A 27332-nucleotide genomic window follows, 5' to 3' on the forward strand; every position below is an offset into this window, starting at 1 on the left:
AATCGCGTTGCTTTGCGATTATTATTATTATTAATAATTGTGAAAATGGGACATTGTGGCGCTTATCACTTTATCGGTCTGGTGCGCCACGACAGAAAGGTCGTATTACATGTCGCAAATCGTGTAGGCCTACCTAAAAAAGAATTTGCTCAAATCAACACATTTCTGGCCAGTGTGAACTCAACGAGAGGCGAGTTGCTCTGCGATAGGTGTGGATGTACGTTAATTTACAATTTGGCATGTAATCCTGATTTACACGGACAGCATTTAGTTAGGCGTTAAAATTACAGTCTCGGTCGCAAATGTATAGGAAACATGTATATTGGATGTGACATGAAAGTCTGGCGTTTAATGTTGAATTACCGGACGGGTGTAAGTTAAATACACATTGACTGACGGTAGTGTTACATTAAAGCGAGATGTCTGGCTACCGTGCTTCCAAGCATTTCGCGGTAAATCGAGGTTATTTTTTACAGTGTGCTATTGCAGTGGTTCTCAACCTATTCCACCTCGCGGACCGGTAAAATTTCAAAAAATATTTGCCGGACCGGTGGACCTTCTAAAATTGAAATCAATTCAAAATGTACAGTATGAAGCCGAGTTTTTGCACGTATGGTACTAGAGAGTGGAATTTTGGGGTTTCGTTCGTGATAGTAGGCTATTCATGTGATTTTACGGTACGTATAGTCTGCTGAGTCGAGGTAAAATTCGATTACAGTCTTTTGCGATGAAGGCCGTGGATTTACCGACTACGCCGAGTCTAAAAATATTCTTCTCCTCGACCATATCTAGAAAAGAAGCGTTCCGGAGTCGGACAAATGTAGAGTTGAGATGACTCGAGTCCATACTTTACTCGAGTCAACTTTTTCAGATACCCGAGTCATGTTGTAAAAATGACTTGACTAGGCGTCACAAAAATGTGGATTTACTCGTGACTCGAGCAAAATTTTCAAGTCATCAAATAATCGGTGTCGAGTAACTCGCTGTACACGTACGCACGGTACATACTCTGGACAAGGTGATATGAATTGCGAACAATCAGTCTTTCAACAATTACGCAACCTGGTTTTACTCAGCCTTCGTCGGCAAGTCACGAATAAATTGATCGCAAAGGTAGTGATTAGAGCTTACGTTGACGAAATAGTAGTATTCTATCTGCAGCAGTGTCTTTCTGCTCATCAGGAACCTTAACGAACCTCTTGCACAATTTAAATCGGACTGATATATTAGTTTATAGATTTATATTACTCGTCAACAATTGGTACAGGCTTCAATTTATCGTATGGATAAACAGGTTTGTTGGATCATATCAATTTGGTTCAAATTCTGAGATTTCGTATTCTCCGTTGAAAGTATACTTATCTCGATATTCGTTATTCGATTCATAATTCATAGTAAATCAATCTGTACTTCAATCCTCTTGAAAAATGCAATGGCTTTCGAGTCATGCCTCGAACTTCGAAAATTTGACATGACTTTGTGCCTTGACTCGTGACTTGACTCGGCTCGACTTGACTTGACTTGACTCGTGCCAGAATGTTCAATGACTTGAATTGACTCTTGACTCGAAGGTAGTGACTTGATATCAAAACTGGAGCAAGCACCTTGTCGTGGTGGTGCTACCTCGCTATTTCCCACTAACATCAGACGTGAATGCTATACGCCGCACGAAAACACCTGGCAACAGCGATACGGGTTTATCCACGAAATGAATGAATCGAAAATAACGAATGATCGTGCAAACTGCGCGGATTAGCGAGTCAGTTCGTACTTGTCGCTCGCATGCAGTGAAGTTAAATGTTGATGTTTTATTTACTTATCAATTGGCAAGCGTTCAACATTTTGAAGATTGAAACTAAGGTATAGAATTTTGAAGTACATGGCGGACCGGCAGAAAAGTTGTTGCGGACCGGCGGTTGAGAACCACTGTGCTATTGGACGAAACGTATTGCTCTTTGCTATAGCCACGCCGCCTATTGAGAGCACTCTCACTGCCGGGCTGCGGCATCGTCAGTCGCGGCGAGATTATTGTCATACTCCGCCACCACGCAAAATTCGATGCATCTATTTTATGATCAGTACCGAAACATATTTCGATTAATGTCAGTTTTATGAAAGGTTGCGCTCTGATATCCAGTCTAAGTATAGCCGTGAAAAGTCTTTGCTAAAAGAGAGAGAATGAAGTCGGTCAAAAGTGGGGAGCCGTGCGATTTGGATGCGTATAGTCGAGTATTTACTTCCATCAGTGCTCTTGTTGTGACGAACTCGTTTCTTCTCCTGACACCAGGTTTACTTGAAATAGGGTTACCATAGTTTGAGATCCGTAAAAGAAGGCACTTTTTACAAATAGTAAAACTTACAAATCGGACGAGAAAACGGGTAATCTGAATTTTTTCTGGAAATACCGTCGTGTTGACTAAACAAACAAACAAACGACAAAAGGTCAATTTTTCGAATCGACTCCCGAAAACCCCGCTCTACCATAATTCCGTTGTGTTGACCAAAGATAAAAAGGTGGTATTTGCAGATCGACTCCCGAAATACCCGCAATAACATCAAACATTGCTCATCCTTGCCGTCGTGACTACCGTCGAAATACGGTTTTTCGCGTCATTTATGCCCTTTATTAGTTGTACAATGTACATTGTACATGTACAATCGCCTATAGCTGTCAAAGCTATAAATGCGGGTGAATTACCGAAAAGGAAGACCTTTAGGTGTCCAGGGAGGACATTTTTGATTTCTTGAAAAAAAAGGAGGACCTATCCTTCTAAATGAGCACGTATGGTAACCCTACTTAAAGCATTCAACCGCGGGTACTTTGCTCCCCAACATTGCCAGTACATTACTGTTCGTGTTCACGAACGGTATGCATAATCGACTACAACTCTGATGAGCGCAATCACTCGACGAAAAATGACCGTCTACCGCAGGGTCGGCAAACCCCGGCACGCGTGCCATTTGTGGCAAGCGAGATGATTTTTCATGGCACGATAAATGATTTTACGCAAACGACATATTGACAACATGTTTTTGCAAAAGGGGAAACAGAAGTTTTCAAAATGTACAAAGTTCGTACTCGATCCAAAATTATTTCGTAAATCAATATAAAAATAGAATCTTTTAGGGCAAATCTTACTAATCTTGAATTTTTTCCGCGCAATTTCTTGGAACCGGATGTCTTGATTATAATGTGGTAATACCCCCAATAAATGAATATTCATGTTTATGAAAATTGTTTTTAAAAACTATGCATAATGTACAGAAATGAGTCAACCGTATTAGCAGTTATTAAACAACGTCAGCCGAATATCGTATATGAAACCGTTTTGATGCTTTGGTCTAGGAGTGTTATTCACTGTGCAGCTAACAGGAGCGCAACTTATGTACCGGCATTCTGGCGATGGGCATTTTCACGCTAGACCTAGACATAAAGTTTCGAAGAACATGCGACTCACATGCGGTGTATGTGTTGCCAAAATGATTGGCGGCGATAAAAACTTGAAACAAATTAATCGCCGCATGCTGGCCAAAACATTCGACATTGATGTGCCCACATTCGGCGCCGAAGTGACCAGCGCTGAATAATCCAGCACCCGCAGCTTGATCCGCACGTATCAAATCAGATCTGCCGAGGAAAATAATGAGCCCCGTTTCGAAATGCGAATTTGGAATCGTGTTCGTGTTTCGGAAGGAGACATTCTTTCAGTTTCGTCTGGTGTGCAGGCTTTTTCATTTTATCTGAAGCAACGACAATCTTTGCCGCTTTAGCTCGACCTTTGCAAACAAATCGAGTGTCAGCCCGACCTCAATGTGACACCAAACCGACTTGAATGATACATTGCGTGGGCACATTTTTCATCATCATCAGACCATATCAACATAACAACACTGATTGGTATATGTCACTTATTGGATATGGTACCGAACACAGTGATCTTGGGAACGACCAAATCAACCACAAAAGATCGATCATTGCACCATTGCGCGCCTGAAAATAAATTATGTCAATATTACGTACTTGTAAGCGATAGGTCGGCTGCGGTAGCGACCTATATTTATTCCCATCGCGACCAATCAAGAATCACTGGCGTGACGGATGCCGTTGCCAGCTGCCGGTTGTGTTCCTTGCTTGAAACGTTAAATATTAATAAATTGCAATTGTGGCACGCAAGCTGGTAAAGAATTGACATTTTTGGCATGATGGCACGCCGCACACAAAAGGTTGCCAGTCCCTGGTCTACTGCTACAACATTAAAGTTCATTCGCTATGCGTGCACAAATTACCAGCGACTTCAATGTTCAATGTATCATGAAAAATACTCAGCAGGCAAGAAACGTATGCGCAGAATCACGTCGATGACATCAGGAAAGTTCCCGATGATTGTGCTAAATTCAAAGATTATGACGCTAAGTAACGCATTCCAAAATATGTTGAATACGTCCACAGTAAACCAATTGAATTAACCCGATGGCGTCCTGATTGTTAACTACAAACCTGCAAGCCATCATCTGGCGTTGCTAGTTAATGCTGATCACATCAATTTCAAATTGACTCAGAGACACACAGTACAATGCCCGCCAATAGAATACGGGAAACCTTTCACTCCAGCGTATATAAATATATATAACTGACACAACCCATTCCGACCAATTCTGGAAAAAAAACGCTAACGCGTAGAAAATGCCTGAAATGTATGTTTTTACTGCTGTTGAGGAGTCAGTCGCCCGTAACGATTTGCCGCATATTTCGATGAATTTTCCTTCCTTTCGAACAAACAGAATGACTACTGGGAATTTTCTGGGGTTCGATTTGACTCGTCGTTAATTCACTGTCTTGATGGCAACTCTCCAACCATTGTCAATTTAAAATGGGATTCTTGTCATGTTAATATTGATATCATGCACATTTAACGCAGACACACACACACACACATACATACATATATACTGTATGTGTTACATCGAATTGTATATTCATACAAATATCGCTAGTGCGACAAAATCACAAAGAGGGAAAAATTAATACTATGACAAACATTACAAACCAATTTTCGCCATAAGAATGTCCCAACAGGTTCTCGCTTGGCTGGAAATTCAAGATACGCAATGTCTATACAATACGACCCCTGTCAGCACCGCGCAAGACGACAGAACAACTGAAGACCATAACATCTCTATGTCAATTTTACGAAGAATGGGATAGTCCTTAGTCATGCTGTCCACGATGTTGCCACCTTTGTTTTTGCCGGGAAGCGATCCCTTCGGCACCGGCACACCCAGGAATTCACACAAAGGACCCCACCCCTCCCAGAAGTTGTACACCAACAGCTGGTCCTTCGATGCACTCTAAAATAGATAAGGTAATCTGTGTAAAATAGTAAAATAGTAAGACATACGGGCAAGACATAAGCCTCGTATTGCTCGTATGGTTTAGCGGCCATCTGCTTGTTGAAGTCCGTATTCTCGCCGATTATCGACTTTGATTTGCTTCTGTAAACAAGAGATCCTGCGTTTCAAAACAAACACATTCTTGTTAGATATTGTCTATCCACACGACCCAGGTTGATGGATTATATTACCCAATAGCGCAAGGGCGTCCATTGATTTCCGATACGTTTGCGACAGCAACGGCATCAATTTGAATAGGACCGAGCCTCTGTTCATCTCTACGTCTTTTGAGAGAATTCTTAGCCATTCCTCGTCGCTACTCTGGGTAATGATGATCTGGATGGTTACGGAGTGAGGGATTTTAGAATGAATTAAAATGAGTGCAGGTAATGACATTCCAAGTCGCTACAGGGATCGCTGCGACGGTGCTATAAGACAGAATCTGGACCTGTTGACTGTAGAAAAGCACACGACTGCTAGGCAACACACATTTGATACATTCACATTGACACCATCTGTCCCCGGTACCTACATTTTTCAAAGAGAAAAGCTACTGACATATTTCATTACTTATTGCTGCTAGCGGTTGTAGGCCAACAATATGCAAAGACCACCACAAAAGTAATTTTATCTTGGAAAATCAAACAGAACAGTGCTTTCCAACCCTTTTGAGAACCGTGCGCACTTTTTTGCTGCAAGAAATTAACCGAAAATTGTTGTAGGAAAATATATTTTTATATTTTCTTTAGATGTGCCCAAGAAGGCTACAGGCTTTGGCCATCGAATGTCTCATTAAAACAGTGTTTCTCAACCGGGGGCCGCGGAGAATTTTCAGTGGGTCCGCTAAACCTAAAAATTTGCAAAATGATTGATAAGCTAATTTGTAATTTTCTAAATTAGGAAAATCACTAAGTGGTTTCACTTCGTAATTGCTAAAGACCCCGGACTCATATCAACGTATAATGGCCGTCTGAAATGAAATATCCTGTGTTAGCGCATTTTAATTGTCAATTGCAAATAGCTTACTAATACAACCATCTCTCTGTTTAGATATGTTTATTGGCGTTTGTGGAAAAAATGAAACGATTGAGTAGTAAGGTCAATCGGGGTGATTCTGAAATATTCGCTACACATTTTGAATTTGAAGTTGTCAGTCTCCCCAAAATAATGAATAGTAAGTAGTCTGAAATAGAAATTCCTGAAGTTTTTTCCTAATCTGTCCCAATAAATGGATTGAAACCTTGTCATGAAACCCATTTTCTCGTGTGATATAGCCTATACATAACCACATAGCCTTCACGTAACCTCTATCCAAGAATTACTTCGGGATGAGCTGCTGCATATATATATGGCTCGATTGTGTTGCCACATGTTTTGTGATCCTATCCAAAGGTACCGTCGGAAGAGTAACGCGTTATTGTTATATTCGTCACCAGCTCTCTGTGTAAATAGATTTTCGGCACTCGTTTACATCAAATCGAAGGGGCGTATTTTGAAACACATATCAATAAATGCAGCTGCGGAATTGGCATTGAAATGATAAAAATCTTCACAATTTTTACAGAGCATGATGTTATTTAAAAGAAAGATCATCCTGCTGTTATTTATCGCTGGCTTACAGTTAATATTTATACAAGAGAAATGACGGCACAGCAACAGCAACTGTTCGCAACACTGCTCTGCGAAACATGTCTGATGCACGCGATTTTTAACTGGGGTGAATAAATTCCTTTGCGCGTCGCATTTGTACTAGTGTGAGTGGACTGCCGGCCATTTCGATGACGGGGCATAGGCCTATCAACATCGAAAGTATCTACCAACCAGCGACGGTAATTATTGGCCATGGTTTTGTTGCCCCTTATCTTTTAGGCATGCACTTTCCCAACGGAATGCGGACCGAAACTACACACCTTATGTCCCGACACTGTTAGGGTTGGCTTCGAAATGAATCTGTCTCATAGGCTCGCAACCGCTCGTTGCACACCCGTACGCTGAAGCATACCAACGGTGTCTGACGGTGTTTCTGGATAAACCAGTCGGTGAAATCATATCGATTTCTGCGTTTCTCGCTTATTGACTAGTACCCAACACAGTGACCTCGGATATGCAAAATCGATTCACAAGCAATCGAGCATATGGATTCCCGACCACAACGCCAGATCATCGATATTAAATACCTTTGCGCCAGGAAAATCCTTCAGTATCTCATCCAAAAATAAAGTCGCTGGAAAATCCACGACAGCATCCACATTCTCGTACATATCTTGAAAGTCCTAGTTAGTCCATCCTGCGGACGACCCGATGTCGTTGTAGTAATCACGTAGTAAAATTTCATTTTCGACAAGGTCGTATACATTATAACCCAACTTCTTGAGAGCCTTGGTCATTGCTTCAGTGCCCATTGTGCACATTCGTGTGTAAATTCGTGTGCACGTTGGTGTGCGCGTTCGTGTCATGATGACCTTCATGTTGTTGCACCGGACCGTCAACGCGACTGACGTCAAATGAAATCGTTAAATTTCTAAATATGCAACCTGAAAAATAATACCTGCTTGCAAACACTTCGTGTATTACCGGTTATGAGTAACTTTTTGGGTGAATAGGTATAATTTAAGGCAAGAAACAATACGACAACAATATACGCATATTGTTAATACGTGATAGAATGCATTGTTTTATAATCTGACTAAGCCTTTCCACGCGATGGGGAAGTGCACTTGCATTTGTGCAATCAATAAAGAGGCGCACACGACTCGTAGACGAAATTAGTCACCCCCGCTGCACAAGATATAGCGAAGTGGTATTCAAGGCAGTGGTTACTGACTGTCGTTTTAAATCGTGCAAGCCTACTCTCAAAATCGATTTGCAAGGTCATAGTTTCTTTACCAGACTCTAGTACAGGGCCGGGCAACATACGGCCCGCGGGCCGGATCCGGCCCGCGACGGCATTTTGTCCGGCCCGCGGGCAGCTTCCCGTCTTACATGATAATGTGGCCCGCGGCCGATCAATCTGCCGAGATTCCCCACTACTTGCTTACTGCGTCAAATTATAGTGACTGTATGTGAATATATTCGTGTGTGCCCACTTCGCAGCGTGCCAGAGTGGAGCTTACGGGTACGTTCGTCGTAGCGAGAAGACTTGCATTGTCAGCATTTATTATGTACTTAACCCCAATGTTGTTTGTGGTAATCTGGTGGTAATCATGGTGTTTGTCGACTGCAATGGTCGTTTACACCAGGCCGATATTTCTCATATTTTATTCCGTAACCGCCAACTTGTAGCACGACACACGTCCAGGCTTTTGTGAGACACCGCTTAATAGTTATGCCGATGAAATGGCGAGGAGGAGCCTAGATAAACCTCTAACACTTAGGTAGCAATTCTAGAGTCGGACTCGAACCCACAACACATTGGGTATTGTAGCTGTGGATTATAATACCACTGCACTATCTCGCAACCCACTCAAGCCAAATGAATTGATATCTTGGTAAATTTGGGGTACCGGGCTTATAGAGCAACCTAAAATCTTAATTAGGATTGCACTTTGTGTTGATTGATCAGAGAGAAGCAGTGCATGTATGACAGTGGTTCTCAAGCTGGGGGCGTGAAAGCATCTGAAGGGGGCAGGAAGTCAGTTAACTGAAAAAATTTTATCGCTTCGCGCGATATACCGCAAGCTCATGGTGTTTACTGTATCTATTGTCTGAATTTCATATTTGAGAATTCTCTCATCAATAGCCATAACCTTTAATGCCAATAAACTATCCGTTTGGATGGCTAGCATGGATGGCGCGGAATTTCTCGCTATCAAAAAGGGGCGTGTTCAAAAAAGCTTGACCACATGACAATGCTGTTTTCAAATCCACATTCTCTTCGTCATTATCAGCGAGAAATTGCTTTGAAATAACATTGCTTCGTTAAAATACTATCATTAAATACAATTTATTCCATGTATAATGTATATGTGAATAAATGGACAAATAATGTATCGATTCAGCAATCCGGCCCGCCGACTGGAGATGTTGCCCGCCCCTGCTCTAGTCCTAACGAAGACTGACATCATGCTATTGAAGCAACTGTACCCTGACTCCTGAGTGCCAAAATCAAACCGAACGACGAGCAAAACGTGTCTTTAGTAACCACAAACTGTAGAGACTATATTTTGGCGTCATGTTTATAAAATACGCAAGTGCATAGCTGGTCTGTCGTCAATATAACTGATTCGTAAATCGTGACCTTCTCAATTAGAAACGGTCAAATGCGTCGAAAATCGACCGCCTCGCTGTACAGTGTACACTCGTACAATCTCCACTTCCAACTATATGGAATGGAATTCAATGCAGAGCTGCACACGCATTGGTGCTATTGATTATGTATTAGTAGCGGATGGCTGCCAGGCAGACGCTTGCGGCGGTAAACGGAGCGGTAATCTTTGTCACTATAGTACACATAATGTAGGATTGAAAGATAATGAAATGAAATTGAGACAGAAATCTAGTAATTGCTACCCAGCAAACACGAGATGTAGGCTATTTTGAACATGTCAGGATATCTTTTTCTTGTCCAGTTATGTAGGGTTACCATACGTCCTCATTTAGGAGGATTTGTCCTCCATTTTTAAGGTTTTTGAAAATGTCCTCCGAGGGCGCCCTAATGTCCTCCTTTTTGATATTTTTTCCTCTTTTTGAGAATTTTGGTCAAATTTACTGTCAAATTGGAGTGAAATACCGTAAATCAGCACCGAAGTAAAGCTCCGGCGGGTATATCGGGAGCTGAGCCGGAAAATGACCTTTTTTTGTATTAGACAACCGACCACGAAGTGAGAAAAATTTACCATTTTCTCGAGATTTTTCTACGGAGTTCTGGGTTTGAAAATTTTGAAAAAGTGTCCTCCTTTACCGATTCCAAATCTGGTAACTCTAAGTTATGTCCGAATCATATCTTGTGCATAGGCCTACCTTGTGCTGAAGCACTACCTAAATATATATTTTTTTTGGCCAAATTTTGTCGAATGCTGAAAATATATTTGTGAGAAGTCAAATTCGATTACTGCTTCATATTATGGTAGAGTGGTGTTTATGTACAGTAAATTATATTGAATTTTTACTCTTATAGCGCAATTAGTCACCATAAGTGTCATTGCCCAATATTTCACCTAGTGTCACGTTGCTTCGTGCGATTTTGCAGGCTAAATTTCAATATCATATTAGCCCGCATCATGGCGCTCCGTCACATCCGCTGCAGACGTGGTATATGGTATGGTATGGAAAGAGAGATTCAGTGACGTGCGGTGAGGTTCATGACTGGTGAGGCACGGACCCCCACCACCCCATACACACACACACATCCACGTAAAGTAGCCTACCTGATAAAGAGATCCAAAATGTGAATAACAACAGCAGTGGGTATAAAGAGCATTTTCTTTGCCCACTGATAGCCGTTGCAATTCCACATTATACAATACATGTAGGACTGGTCGCTATTGTGCTAAGCGGGCAAGTTTAGACGGATAATAATTGCTATCTCTTCAAGTACCGGTATAAATTATTCGAAGCATAAAGCAACGATAGTGCAGCCTATGCAAGTAGCTATCACATGCCATAATTTAACGGTCAAATAAATAACAGCTACATAAGTAAGGGAATGCATTTGCTCGGCATTACGTATTGGCCGTCGCTACTATATAATTCCTACACGACTGTTGTATTCCGAAATCGATAGCGCGTTTCACTGTACTGCGATTGTCCAATTGTTAGCGAATAGTGCATGAGGCAAATTCGTTTGTGCCTCACCTGGCCATTGTTTATCTGCGATGGCATTGTTTGTAATAAAGCCGAATGTCACCTTCCTTGGTGATTTTGAGGGGGTTCCGGTGGTCTGACACTGTTAATATTTGGATTTTCGGAATCAGTGTGACGATAGCATTTATTAATACCAATTGTCATGAATTCCGAGCTATTTATGATGAATTGCATTGTCGCAGTTGAGGCACGACCCGCCCGCGCTTCACCTGTGCCGCAACTCTCCTTTCGTGCTGTATTTTTGAATAATAATTATGCAAATCGATGATGTTGTGTGAAAAAATGTTCAAATTTAGTTATTTATGAATATCGATGTAAAATATCAATAATCCTCGACAGTGGTGGCCTTACGATTGGGGGGGGGGGCTAGGCGAAACTTCCGGGGAGGCTCCCCTCACTAGCGCTTAACGATACGTTTATTGTTCTACACCACGTATACACTGTTCCGGTAGGGCTTTGTCTGTACATCATGTTGAAACTTTCAGCATATAAAATGATTATAATGTCATGCCACAGTACAATAAACGACTTGGCATATTCGAAAACAAGTGACTCAAGTGAACTACAGCGCGTGCCCAGACCCACCTATGTAGAAGAATTATGGGATGTAGCATGACATAATAGTATAACAAGGCAACTGCACGCCAAATATACCACATAAATCCAGAAAGCTGTCGGCTGACATTAGTAATAAGCCAGCACACCACGTCAAGGTTTAAGCCAGGTGCTGGCTTGGGCCTATCTATTTGCTACAAAGAAGATTTTGTTGCATGATAAGGCATGAAAGCAAAATGTGCGGCAATGTGGTACAACACCAGTAATACCACAGAAACACATCAGTACTGGTATCACCCGTGAAGAGCTAGTTCCATGATCTGTAAGAATATAGCTTTCAATACAACGTCCATTGTAATATAATATTTATTGAACTCGGATAATTTTTGGGTGCCACTCTTCAAGAGTTAACTGCACAGTGCACACCTAAGGGATTTAAATAGATTTAAAAGCAAAATCAAAACGCAAAGTATGACGCAACAATCAAAATCACAAACCATGATATTCGCATTGTAACAATGACAACAACAACAAACCTTGAAGTATACGGACATACGGTACTATAGTAGCAGCTCAATTTGTAAATAAACAGTTACACACACGAAACAACACGCACTAATGAAAAAATTGTAAGTTATAGAAAAAAAAAATTTGTCTGTAAGAACTTGCCTGGTTAGGTTAAACCTAAAACGCCACAACTAGCATAGACAAAAGCCCACTACAATCAAATACAATATACGTATTTGAAAGCACTGTTACATCATTCAAGTCTACAAGGCAATATAGTTGGTGGAAAAACAGCATCATCCTCAATTTGTGCAGAACATTCCTGAGCTGAAATAGTTGGTTAAATATTTGTGTCGCAGTTCAAAATTTGCATTGTCACTTTCTTTCCAAATCTGAACCACTTCCTTTTCTGAGATCCTGACTTACATTTAGCATGTACTCACGGCATTGTAACAGATACTTGACTGCAGTAATTAGGAGATACTGATGCTACCAATTACAACATAACATATAACTGAGTGATACCAAACTCATCGTAGCTAATGAAAGGTACGGTTGTCAACTGACGAGTGCGCCTTACTAAATATGCTGTTTACCGAGTCACATTTATATTGAACTGGTAGCCCATTTCAAGAGTGTATTGGTCAAAATTGTCGTATGCAACACCTGATCTTAGGGCAAATTTTGGTTGCAGTCAAATCCGTGGAAAGTTGCACATATTTTTCATAAAAGTTGAAGTAAAAAGTTGCATTTATTTTTCATTTATTTTTCACTAAAGTTACACTAAAAAAGTACATTTATGGATAAGTTTCTTGACATTATTAAGGTATGAGATACTCGAATCGATGCGTATCCAAGGCACTGTCGCAAAACTCAGTGTTGGCGCCTTCAACAAAATCAATAGCGTGAAAAAATTGACCCAGTAGTAGGCTAATATAATTTACGGCGGTCCAGCCTGAATGTATGTCAACTGAGAAATGACCTCAAATTTAAACGACAGTGATGATAATCAAGCGATCTATTTACATAAAGTACCAAATATTTCCAGTAAAAAGTGAGTTGCATGAAAAATCGAAAAGCTGCAAAAAGTTGCTTGAAAAAATGAAGAAAAGTCGCAATATAAGATTCCTCGAAACAGCTTAAAACACCATACTACATAACTTCCGAGTATTTAGGAAGCTGCCAGAAGCTGTAAAAAAAGTTGCAAAAACTTGCCTTGTGATCATTTAATTCTTTCCTCTGCCCTGCTGAAATTGATTCCATTGCTAATTGTTTGGTCACATTTTAGTCTTTTTCTGTAACATCACATTAAATTATCAACCTCACAACAAATTGAATATATGTAGCCTTTCGTACACCTTTCTCAATGATAGCCATTCAAACCTTTCAAGTATCGACGTATATTTTTGAGACATAAAATATCAGGCATCAGGCCGCTAGAAACTTTCCTGCATGCAAGATGTATTGCATATCTATCTATAGTACACCAATTAAAAGACATCCACCTGTGATAAAAAAAAAACCTTTTTGACAACACCATAAACACTTTATGACTGACTGTACCGGGTGCACATTGAGCATGGTAAAGCTTTGAAAATACGCTGCTAATCCGCAGACAAGAAATGAACAAATTTACCGTCATGACAACCCTGAGAATGGATTTCCATTCAGAAAAGGCCCAATTCACAACTTATATGTTGAGTCAAGAGAATAACTCAGTAAACAACAATATATAGGCTATAATAGCCTATGCTTTCATTGGCTTTCAAATGACTATTTCCTTAGATATTTTGGATATTCAGGCTCAGTGTGGACACGGCTCATTATCAATTAACATACGGTATCATATGAAAGCTGGCATCAAGAGCTAGCAAGTAGAATCTCACAAACTTATACTGGAAAATTTTGATGCACTGAAATATACACTGCTGCCACTAGGAAATATATACTCAATAATCATTCATTCCATGTTACAATATGACCTCATTAACATAAAATCGAAGTAGGCTCTTTTAACAAGCACAGAAATTCAATTATCGAACACCGTTTACAAGACAATATTCTACATGGGTAGGCCTACATGTATTTTCACGGTTATTCGCAAAATGATAAACTAAAATTGGCATAAATGGAGGGGGCTCATAAATTCAAAGTAAGCTCTATTAGCAGGTGCAGAAATTTAATGATCGACTACTGTTTACGGTACCATATTCTACATGGGCACATATATTTTCACGGTTACTCGTAAAATGACAACTAAAATTCGCATAAATGTAAGGGGGGGGGGCTCATAAAATCAAAGTAGCCTAAGCTCTTTTAGCAGATGCAGAAATTTAATGATCGACGGTTTACGGTACCATATTGTACATCGATACATACATTTTCACGGTTATTCGCAAAATGATAACTAAAATTCGCATAAATGTAGGGGGGCTCATAAAATCGAAGTAAGCTCTTTAAGCGGATGCAGAAATTCAATGATCGACTACTGTTTACGGTACCATATGCTACATGGGTACATGTATTTTTACGGTTATTCGTAAAATGATAACCAAAAATCGCGTAAATGAAGAAGGGGCCCCCCTCATAAAATCAAAGTAAGCTTTTAGCAGGTGCAGTAATTTAATGATTGACTTCTGTGTGCGGTATTACATTCTACATGGGTACATGTATTTTCACAGTTATTTGCAAAATGATAACATTTGCGTAAATGTAGGAGGGGGCCCTTTAGCTAATGGCAAAATAGATAGAGATCATCAAATCAAAGTGAGCTCTTGCAACTAGCGCAGAAATTTAATGATCGACTACTGCTTACGGTACCATATTCTAAATTGGCGCATGGATTTTTGTGGTTATTCGTTAAATGATTACTAAAAAATGAGAATTTGATTTGATGATTGACCTGTCTTTACGGTACAATACCACATTCTTTATGGATACAAGGATTCTGCGGTTATTCAGAAAATGGTAATACTTGAAAAAAAGCGCGTAAACCGGAGAAATAGTTAGAAAAAGCGCGTAAACCGAGGAGGGGGGCCTCGAAAGCGCGTAAATCAACCAGGGGGGCCCTAGGCGACCGCCTACCTCGCCTACCCCAAAAGCCACCACTGATCCTCGACTCAGGGAGGGTTTTCACGATTTTCACTTATTCGCCCTGACAACAGGTGAGGCACTGCCTCACCTGCCTCATTGGACCGCACGTCACTGGAGCATAGGCACCGACTTACGAGGTTACGACGTGGCGCAGCCACCTCGTGACCACATTTACGAGGTGGCGGCCACCTCGCACAAAATGCTCAAACGCCCAAGTGATTTGTGACCAGTAATTTGTAATAAGGCGAATCGATGCGACCTCGTTAGAGACGTCTTCGATTTCGATACGCGCACGTGCCAGGCGCGTAGCCACGGGGGTTTCGGGGGTCGAACTTCCCTATTTGAAACGCGAAACCCCGTCATTTTGAAATGATCATTTTAACTCTAATATTCAGTTGCAATTCAATAATTGTGTAATCAGTGTTCCGCGCGGCGGATTTGCGAGAAACGTGTTGTCAATTAGCGAAAAGAATCTGTCATGATCTCCCGCTGAGATGGTCGCGAAATTAGGTCATTCATTCCCGTGAGCGTGGCAATCGTCGCTAGCCTGATTTATCGCGTCTCGATCAAGCCTGGTTCCGCAGGCTTCAACAATCGCATCTGCAATAGGCCCAGTTCACACTATATCATCGCTTAACTGCGCAATCGAATCTGCATTGGCGGCTTCGGCCTGGTGTGCACAATATCATCGCTGGCCTACACAATAGTATCTGCAATAGACCTGGAGTGAAAGAGATCATTGCTGGCCTATGGCCTAACAATCGCGTCTCGGGCCTAGCATGCTTTGGCTCCTATCTCTCGCTGGTTTCGAGACAATGCGGTCGAGTTTACGCTAATTAGTGATTGTTTTATGTCATATTGATTAAAAAGTGACATCGCGAAACTAAATAACATCAAATCGCTGCAAACAGACTTTAACGTGCGAAATTGATTCCCGCTAATACTTAAACGTAACGACCAGAAGATGTGTATCATGTCTCGAGTTCTGAAATACGACAAAGGCAAGCTTATCATGCGCCTAAAATCGTCGATACGAAGAGATTATATGATCGCCATTTTCCCATTTACACATGTACTTGACCCTAATTGTATGACCCTAATTGTATTGATGCTATATTGGTAAATAAGAAAAAAGAATCCGATCCCCCTAATTTTTCGACTGGCCACGCGCCTTGCGTGTGCTGAGAAGCACCATCCTAGATCTCCTCTGCCGACCAGGCGCCCAGATATACGTTCTGCTTTTCTGAAATCTAAATTATGTGCACCCATATTCGTTTACAAAACTATTTATGAGCTAGCTAGCATCGTGATAGGTAATCGCAGCGCGGAATTGGAGGGTGTGTTGGTGTGTGCCTGCAAATTGGAGTTCATTTCTGCGCAGATTCGTTTCTCTAACGAGGCTTTTTGCCAGTGACATTAATCGGGAAATGCAGCAATACAGCCTAAACACCGATATAATGAGAAAACAATTGTCGCGAAGAAAGCTACTCAATATGGTGTCACACTCAAAACCGATTCGTGGCGATACTGATTAGATTACACGCTTTCTCATTTGCCATCATCCATACTTCTTGTTATCTACTTGATACATTCGTACTACGAAATTATCGCACAAAGTCATTTTTCAGTCTTCCTTTCATTATTAACGTGATGCAACACAAGATTAAGGGTGGCACAAATTCTGATTTTATTCGATTCGTTTGAGCAGGGAACCTTCTACATTCCGATAATAAACTTGATTGCTGGATGTACTCGTATCGAGAACAACATTATTGAATATTAAACTATTAGGCATTAGATAGACAGTCGCGGCATGCGTCCTGAAGTGGAATTAATTCTAGCCCAAGGGTGGCCAAGTCGCGGCCGTTGAACGAAATTTGTGCGGCCGTCAACACGTAATTCAATTAGTATGTGTTGGCGGCCGTCGACATGCAGATTGAATTTACGAATTGACAGATGTACTCCCGAAATGCTACGCGAATTTAAATCAGGAAAATGCACCAATGTTTTAATCATCAAACAATTGCCGCGATGCGAGTTGGTCAACGCGAAGCAAGAAACCGCAAGAGACAATCAATGACTGATTGGCTGCGCGATTTCGCGTTTGTAATCATCATTATTGTATCATTGAATCATTATTGTATATAAGTATTCCAGAGCTGTCGTGTGGTACTTGCAAGGCCAGTGCGTAGTGTAATTTCGTTAGTCACACTGGGCATTTCGCGTGAATAACATTGATGCAACTGCAGATTCCGTCGGACGGACTGGTAGCGAAGGCCGCAGTTACACTTCAAATGATCGTACCGTTTTAAGATACCATTTAATAAACTCGACTGCATGGTTTGATATTAATGAGTGCAAGGCCGATAGTAAAACGTCACGCGAATGGTTTAACTCTGCACCTACACCAGCGGCATGCAGTAAAGTGCGTTTTCGTGCGACGATGACGTCATCGATATGGAAAATTATGACGTCACAAGACTTCGCCACCTCGTAAAAAAATAAAAGTCGGCGCCTATGCATTGGAGAGATTACTATATTCGATACCCACCTTACTCGTTACACGACATACAATCTTCCATACCATAGCAAAATACCTCCATGCCATATTTGATACATTTACCATACTTTCACAGATTCATAATATCTCGGATACAATCCACTTTGCAAGTGGGTACATTTTCCTGTGTTACACAAGTTAGTACAGTCTCACTGTACAAAACTTTGCCTCGATCCACATTTACATTTCTAGTAAACAAAATATTACATATGAACTGATTTACGGTTGGCTCCATGATCTTTTGAACTATACACACCTGCAAAATATCATCTGGCAGTCATGACGATTTTAATGCTAATCACAAAATCTAAAGCCCAGCTCTGACCTATACAATGCTTCCGAAGGAAATACGGGTAACATTTTTATTTAGCATACGTTATTTAGCATTGGGCCCATGCTGCCATGAACTATTCTGATTGGAATATTGACATTGATAATCACAGTGCCCTACATTCCGACAAAGTGGACTGAAGGGTACCCGACAGAAACGTGCAGAATGACCAGACTTGCCACACCTGAAGCATTTACCAGGGAATTTGGACTTAGGATTTTCACCATAGTGTCTTATATGGTGTCGACACTAGCCAATCTCACGACTCATTGAAATTGGTCTACGTCATACTTTCCTTTGGTCAGGGGTAAATTGGTGGTATTTTTTGACCGATAAAACGGGAATCAATCGAAAGCTGACGCTGTACTGATGACGAAAATATAAATTTTATTCCGCTCATGGCTTTGGAACCCCCACAATCAGCCCCAAATTATTCATTGTTATGGAGATCGGCATGGTGACGCTACAATGCTGTCTGGCGAAACGGTAGAGTAGCCCAAGAGCAAAGGTGCGGCTGCGCGGCGAGAGTGAGATGAGAGTGCTCAGCCGGATTCGCGGCCATGGGCATTGGGCAATGAGGTTGTGTTTCTAACTACAATCGCGTCGCAGAGAAACATTGTGCTGTTGATACTTTTTTTAGGCTAGAATAGAGCACACATTACCAGCCTTTCCTTGACTTGTATGGGTAGAATTGGGTCCACAGAATGTATTAGGGCCCTACAAATTTTTGCCCATTATCCTTCAACTCATAGAGATATTTCCGTCTAAGTAGCCGTCTACGAGTCAACCTGGGATATGTCAGATTATTACGATAACGATTGGCTTAGTCCGCTTGTTGTGTAGGGCTCTAGAAACACGTCGCGCTGTTGATGGCGAGAGTCGACACTTTATAGTCGCTTTGGTTAAGTGTGGGCATACATTACCAGCCTTTCTGTGACCTGTAACGGTAGGACTTGGTCCACAAATTCAGCGAGTAAAATTTTGATTAAAGTTTTACAACAGGAGTGTCGAAATAAACTGGGATCGCGGTCCGGATTCATTCCATTATTAGATAGCTCGCGGGCCGGATAATTCAAATGATTCCAAAATGTTGCCACCAAATCCTTACCTTTGTTTCCACTGGAATGCTTTATTAACAAGCCTAGGCCTATATAGCCCTTGTAAGGAATATAGATTTAACTACACGAGGACGTTGGAATTTGGTTTATTATTCATCAATCACCATTCGGATTTTCTCTGAATGCCGGAGACCTTTCGCGTCAGAAGTAATACAGCGGTATCATTGCCGCGACATCAGCTGAGCACTCACTCTCGCCGCGCAGCCACTCATTTGCTCTTGAGTTACGTTCTCGCTTCGCCAGACAGCATTGTTGCGTCACGAGGCCACTCTCCATAACAATGAAAAATTCTAGTCTGATTGTGGGGGTTCCAGGGCCATGAGCGAAATAAAATTTATATTTTCGTCATCAGTACAGCGTCAGCTTTCGATTGATACCCGTTCTATAAAATGTATTGCTCGGCAAGCCGGTCAAAAATTACCGTCAATTTGCCTCTGACCATATGGAAAGCATGACGTAGAACAATTTCTCTGAGCCGTGAGATTTGCTTGTGTCGACAGCATATTATAGGACACTATGCTTTCACGGTTTTTACTTGGCTAATTCGGACGGCTCGTATAATTGTCTGGGACATGATTTTCATTAAATAACTCGGTCAACTCATTTCTCAAAGACTTAATCTGGTTTTGAAATTCACAATTACATTCATCAGATTTTCATTTTGAGTTATAAACACTGCGCTATAGTTGATGTAGGTGAGAAAAGTTACGATACACGCCAATATATAAATTGGTGGTGCTTTAATAAACGTTGAATTCCGACTCAGAAAATTCTGCATATTATATTATGACATACTATTAATAACACACAGTTCGCTTCAGACCCTCGTCGAGTGCGGAGGTCTCTTGTTCGCGTCAGGTAACTAGTGGATTGCAACACGAGTAGCAAGAGGTTCTACGATAGGATTTACATTACGGTAAGATCTTTCTTTTTACTAGTGTAGTGTAGTGTAGTGTAGTGTCAGCTTTAGACGATATCTGCCTCATATCGTTGCCTCCTCACTACCATTAGGGTAGAGGATGGACGGCGTATCTTCAGAAAAGCGTAAAGCAGACCTCATCTCATCTGATAGCGACGATAGCACATCGCGTTCAAAAGTTAAGGTTCCAGCAAGGGGATATGCTTCTATATCCACCCCTCCTGAACATCGAACCTTCCGACCGGCTAACAATAGAAATTCCACGGCCCCTTGCGCCCAACCAGCCAGTAATGGTCATGATAAAAATACTTCAACCCAGATCATGGCATCTCATTCAGCAGCCGAATCGGCGACTGCTGCCGTAAACACACCTCAACAGTCCACTCCTGGAGGTAGAACCGTTCTTCAGATCATAATATCCGGGCAGGATAGAGGTATGACCCGCGATCATCCCACACAGGTAAACTGGGCTCTGCACTCCCTTATAGGCAGTTACGACGAAATAAAACGCTTACCGTCCGGAGACATTGCTATAAAATGTCACAATCAAAGGCAGGTAAAACTAATATTAGAATGTAACCACATCAAGGACACCATCACACAAACCAGCATACCGATCAAGGCTTCGATTCGTGATTATCGTAAACCGTGCGCTTCCCGATGTGTTATTAAGGGCGTCCCCTTAGACATATCGGATTCCGAATTGTTAGAGGAGTTGAACTCTTTGGTCTGATAAGGATCTTGTGAAGTGGATAGCAAACTTTTTCAACGGCCGAACCTTCCAGGTTAGAGTAGGGGTCTCATTATCGGACACCAGCCACCTAGAAAACGGAATTCCACAAGGTAGTGTTCTTAGTCCTTTGCTTTTCACTGTCATGCTCAGCGACTTGCCACCTTTGATACCCAGCCAGATTGGCCTCTACGCAGACGATTCTGCAATCTGGGAAATTGGACTCTCAATACCCTCTCTTGTATCATCCCTTCAGACCTCTCTCGATACAGTCCAGAAATGGTGTGATCAATGGGGGTTTACTCTCTCAAAAAGCAAATCGGTTGCCTTGTTTTTTAGTAAGAAAAGTAATATTCCAGAAATATCGTTGACGTTAGAAAATCACAGAATTGAGCTCGTTAACAGTTTTAAATACTTGGGGGTTACATTCGACAAGACCTTGTCATACAAGGATCACATAACAAACATCGTCAAGAAATGCTGTTAACGAATAAACACACTCCGTGCATTGACGAGCACTAATTGGGGTGCGAACAGGAGATCTCTCCTCCGCCTATACAGGTCAGTTATACGATCCGTTGTGGATTATGGGATGCCAGCGTATTTTTTTGCCCCAAAGTGCCACATCAACAAAATTGAAGTCGTTCAGAACCAGGCTTTACGTCTCTGCTGCGGTGCCATGCGCAGTACACCTATTTGCGTACTTGAGGCCTCTTGTAATGAGTTTCCTCTCCATTTGAGGCATAAGTATCTTTGTAGCGTATACCGTTGTCATCTTCTTGACATCCACCCGGATCCCACCCGACGTTAGGACTATTAGAGGATTCATTGGAAGAAATATACAGTCTCACTAAGCCGAATTTCGTCTCGTTCAATATAGTTCCCAAGTCTCCAATCTTGGCGGAATTCAGTGTTCGCCAGCGCTACCCTACTTTTCGAGAGCCGTGGTCGGTTAGCCCACTAAACGTCCACACGCAACTATGTGGCGTGATATCCAGACTAGATATCCCAGTAGTTATATAGATCGGTCTGGGGGTGGCAGGGGCTCTTATGGGTGCACCCGACCGGTGCCGCGAAAACTCGTCCTGAACCGGTGACCCTTTCAGACCCCCCTTCCACCCGACCGGTGCCTTATGAGTATAGGGATCTCTCGACCGGTGCCTCGAAACTCGTCTTGAATCGGTGACCCTTTCAGACCCCCCTTCCACCCGACCGGTGCCTTATGAGTATAGGGATCTCTCGACCGGTGCCTCGAAACTCGTCTTGAACCGGTGACCCTTTCCGATATAGGGATCACTCAACCGGTGTTAGTATAGCCATCTCTCGATCGGTAACCCTTTTCGGTATAGGGATCACTCGACCGGTGCCTCGAAACTCGTCTTGAACCGGTGACCCTTTTCGGTATATGCATCTCTCGACCGGTGTTGAATATGTATCAAGTAAATAGTCATGTGAATGAATCTTTGTTAATGTGTATATCGTGAAAACTCGTGGTCGTGACTCGCCTTTTTTACTATAGGTGGTGACGGTGATTCGCCTGCTGTGTATTCTTACGGGCTCTGTGGTGACTCGCCATGTGTTCTTATGGGTGCGGTCGCATGCGGCTATTGCGTCTTATGGCGGGGGTGGCGAGCGGCTATTGTGTCTTATGGAGGGGCGGCATGCGGCTATTGCGTCTTATGGGTGCGGTCGCATATCGTACTTTCGGGTATAGGTCGCGAAGTTTGCCACAGAACCGGCGTAGACGGTGATTCGAATACCAACAAATTGTCACTTATTTCTATTCTAGCCGTAATCCTTTGTGAAGTTAACGCTTATTCAAAAAGGTGTGGAATATTTGTAAAATGCTACGATCACTCACAAGATAATGTCCCAGACATAGCCATCATTCGTGACTTGATGTTACATACATACCAATCGCTCACAAGGTAATATTTCGATAGTTTGGCACGGAACTTGATTTCACTCGTAAGATTTATTAAGTAACGAATAACAGACCGCCAGTGTCGGTAACTTGAATAGCGACAAATTGTCACTTATTTCCGCTCTAATCCTTTGTGAAGTGAACGCTTATTCAAAGGGTGTGATATAATTTTAAAATCCAACGACCACTCACCGGATAATGCTTCAGACATAGCAATCCCTCATACCCGCTCACAAGGTAATATTTCGGTAATTAGTTTGTCACAGAACCGTCGAAGGTGGTGATTCGAAAACCAACAGTTTGTCACTTGCCCGCGATCGCTATATGTTTCACGCCTCCAGAATAGCGGCTGACTTTAGTTGCGTGATAAGATCCACGATAACATTCAATCAATGTGCTAGTTTATCAACTTGAAATGAAACTCACTACACAAATCAAGTTGATTCGTATCTGAATGTTTTAAATCGGTACAACTCTAATCCTTTGACAAATCCTTTTAACGCGTTTTTGTTGAATCGAACGTAACCTGAATATTACTGACGCTAACATTCGGCCGCATCGGATTATTCGCACATTCCGCGCTGCTGTTTTCACGTCTATAGAATCAATACCAACTAACTCTACAAGAATCAAGAATCACAAGTATGTGTATTATACAGTTATTGTCTTTATCAACTTGAAATCAAACGCTTAACAAAAACACGTATCTTATCACTTGTCAACTCTATCATGAAAATCCTTGAACCCGTATTATTAAGAGTGTTATAGTACGGCGTCGGAATCAACTCGCGAGATGTACTAAAGGTAAATCCAGATAATCCAGAATGAAATATTTGGACTTTGACATAGTCTGAATTGAAATAGATTGACAAACATGACTACCAACTTTCAATCCAGTCATATTTAGAGATTATACGCATATAGATTTGAAACAAGTAATGAAACCTTACAACTCTATTCACGACTGAGTTTTCCGTTTGTCAAATAGAGTTTCAGTAAATAATTTCAACATGCTATCGCGATATTTTAATGTGTTACTACACACAATCAAGTCAATCAATGAAATAGCACCTGTTGTAAATATTTCTTACTTGACAACCACTTGTGCATACCGCGATCGAGTTGCGACGCGATGAGTTAAATCGAAATAATTCAATCTATTTGTCGAAACCTTGAACAAGCTGTCTGATTATTTTTTGTTGCAATTGAGTTAGCGGAAATAGTATTACGCATCGACATCTTACCATCTTACCATACTCCAAAGAGTCAACAAGGAAAAACTTTGCCAAGTAAATCCGTTTGTAACTCACCCAATCTACTCAAACAGTATCAGTATGAAAACAGCCAAGCATACACGAGTCCATACAATCACTAAAACCTAAAGTCCGTAACAAGCTCGGCTGTATTCATATCCCTACGGCGCGTCTTTTTTTTTTCAACTGTAAAAGTCGTTACTATTTTGCAAGACAAAGTAATTACTACTCGATATATTTTGTAAGACAAAAGTAATTACTACTCGGTGTAGGTGCCTTGAGATTACCACATTACATTCGAGTATACGAGATTTGTATGTCTGATCAACGTAGTTGCGACTTCATTTCTCACAATCGAACGGTGGTGTTATATTCAAAGTTATCATGCTATGAACATAAGGATTGACATATTGATTTGACATATGTTATAGTTGATCATTATTTCATTATTAAATTATTTGCGTTAATTAGACCCGGTTGTGGTAAATGTTATGACAACAACAAACTTTTCAGTGCAATTGTTATTAACATATTAAGTTGTAAAACTATGCGTGTCTGAAATGTTCTTGACAGGGAAATTACTCCACCTTTGTAAAAATCACTCTGCGTATCGTGGATATCAGGAAATATTTTTACAAATGTAATTGTGTTCCAGTAACCAAGACTAAAGACGAAACAACAATATCGGTATTATTACATTCAACAACCAGTACAATTATTAAAATCTATCGTTTGCTATAACCGGTGCTAAAGATGTAATAATTCCATTATTCATATATTGAACACCCGATACAAAATGCTTTATTATCCCGATTCGCAACGGGTAATTGAAACGACCAAGTATAGAGTCAATATATCTCAATATCGTTAGTATTGAATCCAACAATTGATACGATTTATTGTCGGGATTTGTGACAGCGCATTGAAACATACACAACTTACAGAGTGTGAAAATATCACTTTGGTATCGAGTACCGTTTGAAGCGCGCGATCAATACATAACTCCGTTCGCACTCTCCAAGACATTGTGAAGTCTACAGATTTACACTTCAAGACTTTGATCAACACAGAAGCAATTTGGAATATCTTTACTGGACCATCTTATTCTACTAGACTTGAGTATACGCAAAACTCATAGCATTGATAAAATCGCAATAGGTGCTACACTGAAATCTACAAAATGTATTTGTATTGTTGCTCAAAGTAGTGATCATAAATTATCATTTGAATAAGTAATTGTACTCATAAAACCAAACTTGCGAAAGTCATTACCATAACAAAAGAATATTGAAGGTTGCTTGCTAAATGTATGCCGGATATATTTGTAGAACGCTCACGACCAAAGAAATCGGAAATTTTTCCGTTTTCATTCGCTAAAGTAAATGCCATCACAATACTCAGTCACTAAAAGACGTTACTTGTATGTGATTGAATCCCTAACAATTAACCCACTAAACCGAACTCCAAAGAAATTTTACTCACTTGACGGATATGAAACAGCGTCGCTTAATCGGTCTATATCGTTTTTCTAAAGGTAAATCATATCCATCCAATAGAAAACAATTTTCACTAGCTTGGTAATGAAACCGAATTCTTCATTCAATATTTTGTTTGTGTCAAATACTTTGCAATAAACACGCTGGAGTGGTTGAGCTTTACATCATCAAGCTGTCATCTGTAAATCGAGATCACATCCGACTTGTAACTGTATCGTTTACCTAACCGAGTTGTATGCGCAGTTTGATATTTTTGTCATTTAGTGATTGCTGAACATACCAAACGATACACATTCACTTCCGAAATACTGCGTTGATCTCAATTCCCTTTGTCGTGATAATCGAAGTGCATTTGTTTATTCATGACACATCAAAATATTCGATATTATCATGCTACGAACATACGCAATGATTGGTGACGCTTTCAAACTGTCTCGATATCACAAGAACTTTATTGTCTGAATGGGTGTTCATGTATCTTAATAATCAAATAGTTCAACACAGAACTAGTACTAACAGAAACATCAGAGTTGTTTACACGAAAGTTTGTATGTGTATAGTATGCGAATAACATGTGTAAGTCCAGCACAATTGTGGTATCCATCCGAGTTTAGTTAACACAAATTTATTACAACGGAGCCACGTAAACTTTCGCGAAAGAAAAGCATACTCACTTGCAGAGGGTTTTGTCAATGCCATAGCAGTAAATCAACTACTCCAACAACAAAGTACACATGTTTTCTAGTCACGGTCCTTACATCTTTCACATAGATCAATCTACTTTGCTAACGAAAAGTGCTGAGTCATCACATGGTTGTCCTCACAACAATACAACTAAAACATACTATCATACAAAATGGTCGTTATAGTTTGCACACCAGCAGTACATCTTGCAAGTAACAAGTCTCGAGAATCCAGTTATTCAAAAAACGTGAAAGTGTTTCTACGCCAAGTCGTTATGTTGACGAAAGCGTGTATTGTAATATCATGATCGATTTGCATTCGTTGGTCACAAAATGACGCTACTCTAAATAATTATTTTTCACTCAAACACAAAAGCATACTTGTCACCAATCGTTTTCATCAAGCACGAGTTCAAGTAACTTACTTACTACGACATGAATTGTTATTTTTATGTTGTGTAAATAGGTAATAATTAATTTTAGTAACACTATATCAACATCATCGAGTTGTGCGAATAGATTTACATGTGGTCTTGTGGTTTTAATCGAAATACACAGCACGGTCTAATGTAGAGTCATCTCTATTGTACAGCAACTCGGTAATCGAAATGCATGCATTAACATTTAAACAGCGATCTTGTTTCGTCACACGAAAAATATGTTCACTATCGCGATACTCTGCACAGGGAGTGCAAATCCTTTTCACGCATACGATACCTACCCAAGTAAAATTACCATTTTCACCTGGAGGTCAGTCGTTACCCGAGTAAAAATACCATTGTCCTTTGGGGGTTTATCGTTTACTCAGAGTAACAATACATTTTCACTTGGGGGTCTATCGTTTCCTAGAGTAACAAACCCCTTTTCTATTTTTTCCCTGGGTAGCAAACCTTTTTCACTTGGAAATATATTTTTTCTCTGGGTAACAAACCTTTTTCACTTGGAAATATATTTTTTCCCTGAGCAACAA

At 40.9% G+C, this 27332-nt stretch overlaps 1 long non-coding RNA gene across 1 annotated transcript; it reads right to left on the bottom strand.

Moving 5' to 3' along the window:
- Positions 1–4639: 4639 nt before the first annotated feature.
- On the bottom strand, positions 4640–8221 carry LOC145446211 (uncharacterized). Its single transcript, XR_013917231.1, has 2 exons — positions 5400–8221; positions 4640–5349 (listed from the first exon to the last, which is right to left on the bottom strand). It is a non-coding gene; the product is annotated as an uncharacterized LOC145446211 (long non-coding RNA).
- Between the last annotated feature and the right edge of the window lie 19111 nt (positions 8222–27332).

Source organism: Botryllus schlosseri, chromosome 9 (genome assembly GCF_051294905.1).
Source record: "Botryllus schlosseri isolate E-star chromosome 9, Bs_hap1, whole genome shotgun sequence".
Lineage (NCBI taxonomy): Eukaryota > Metazoa > Chordata > Ascidiacea > Stolidobranchia > Styelidae > Botryllus > Botryllus schlosseri.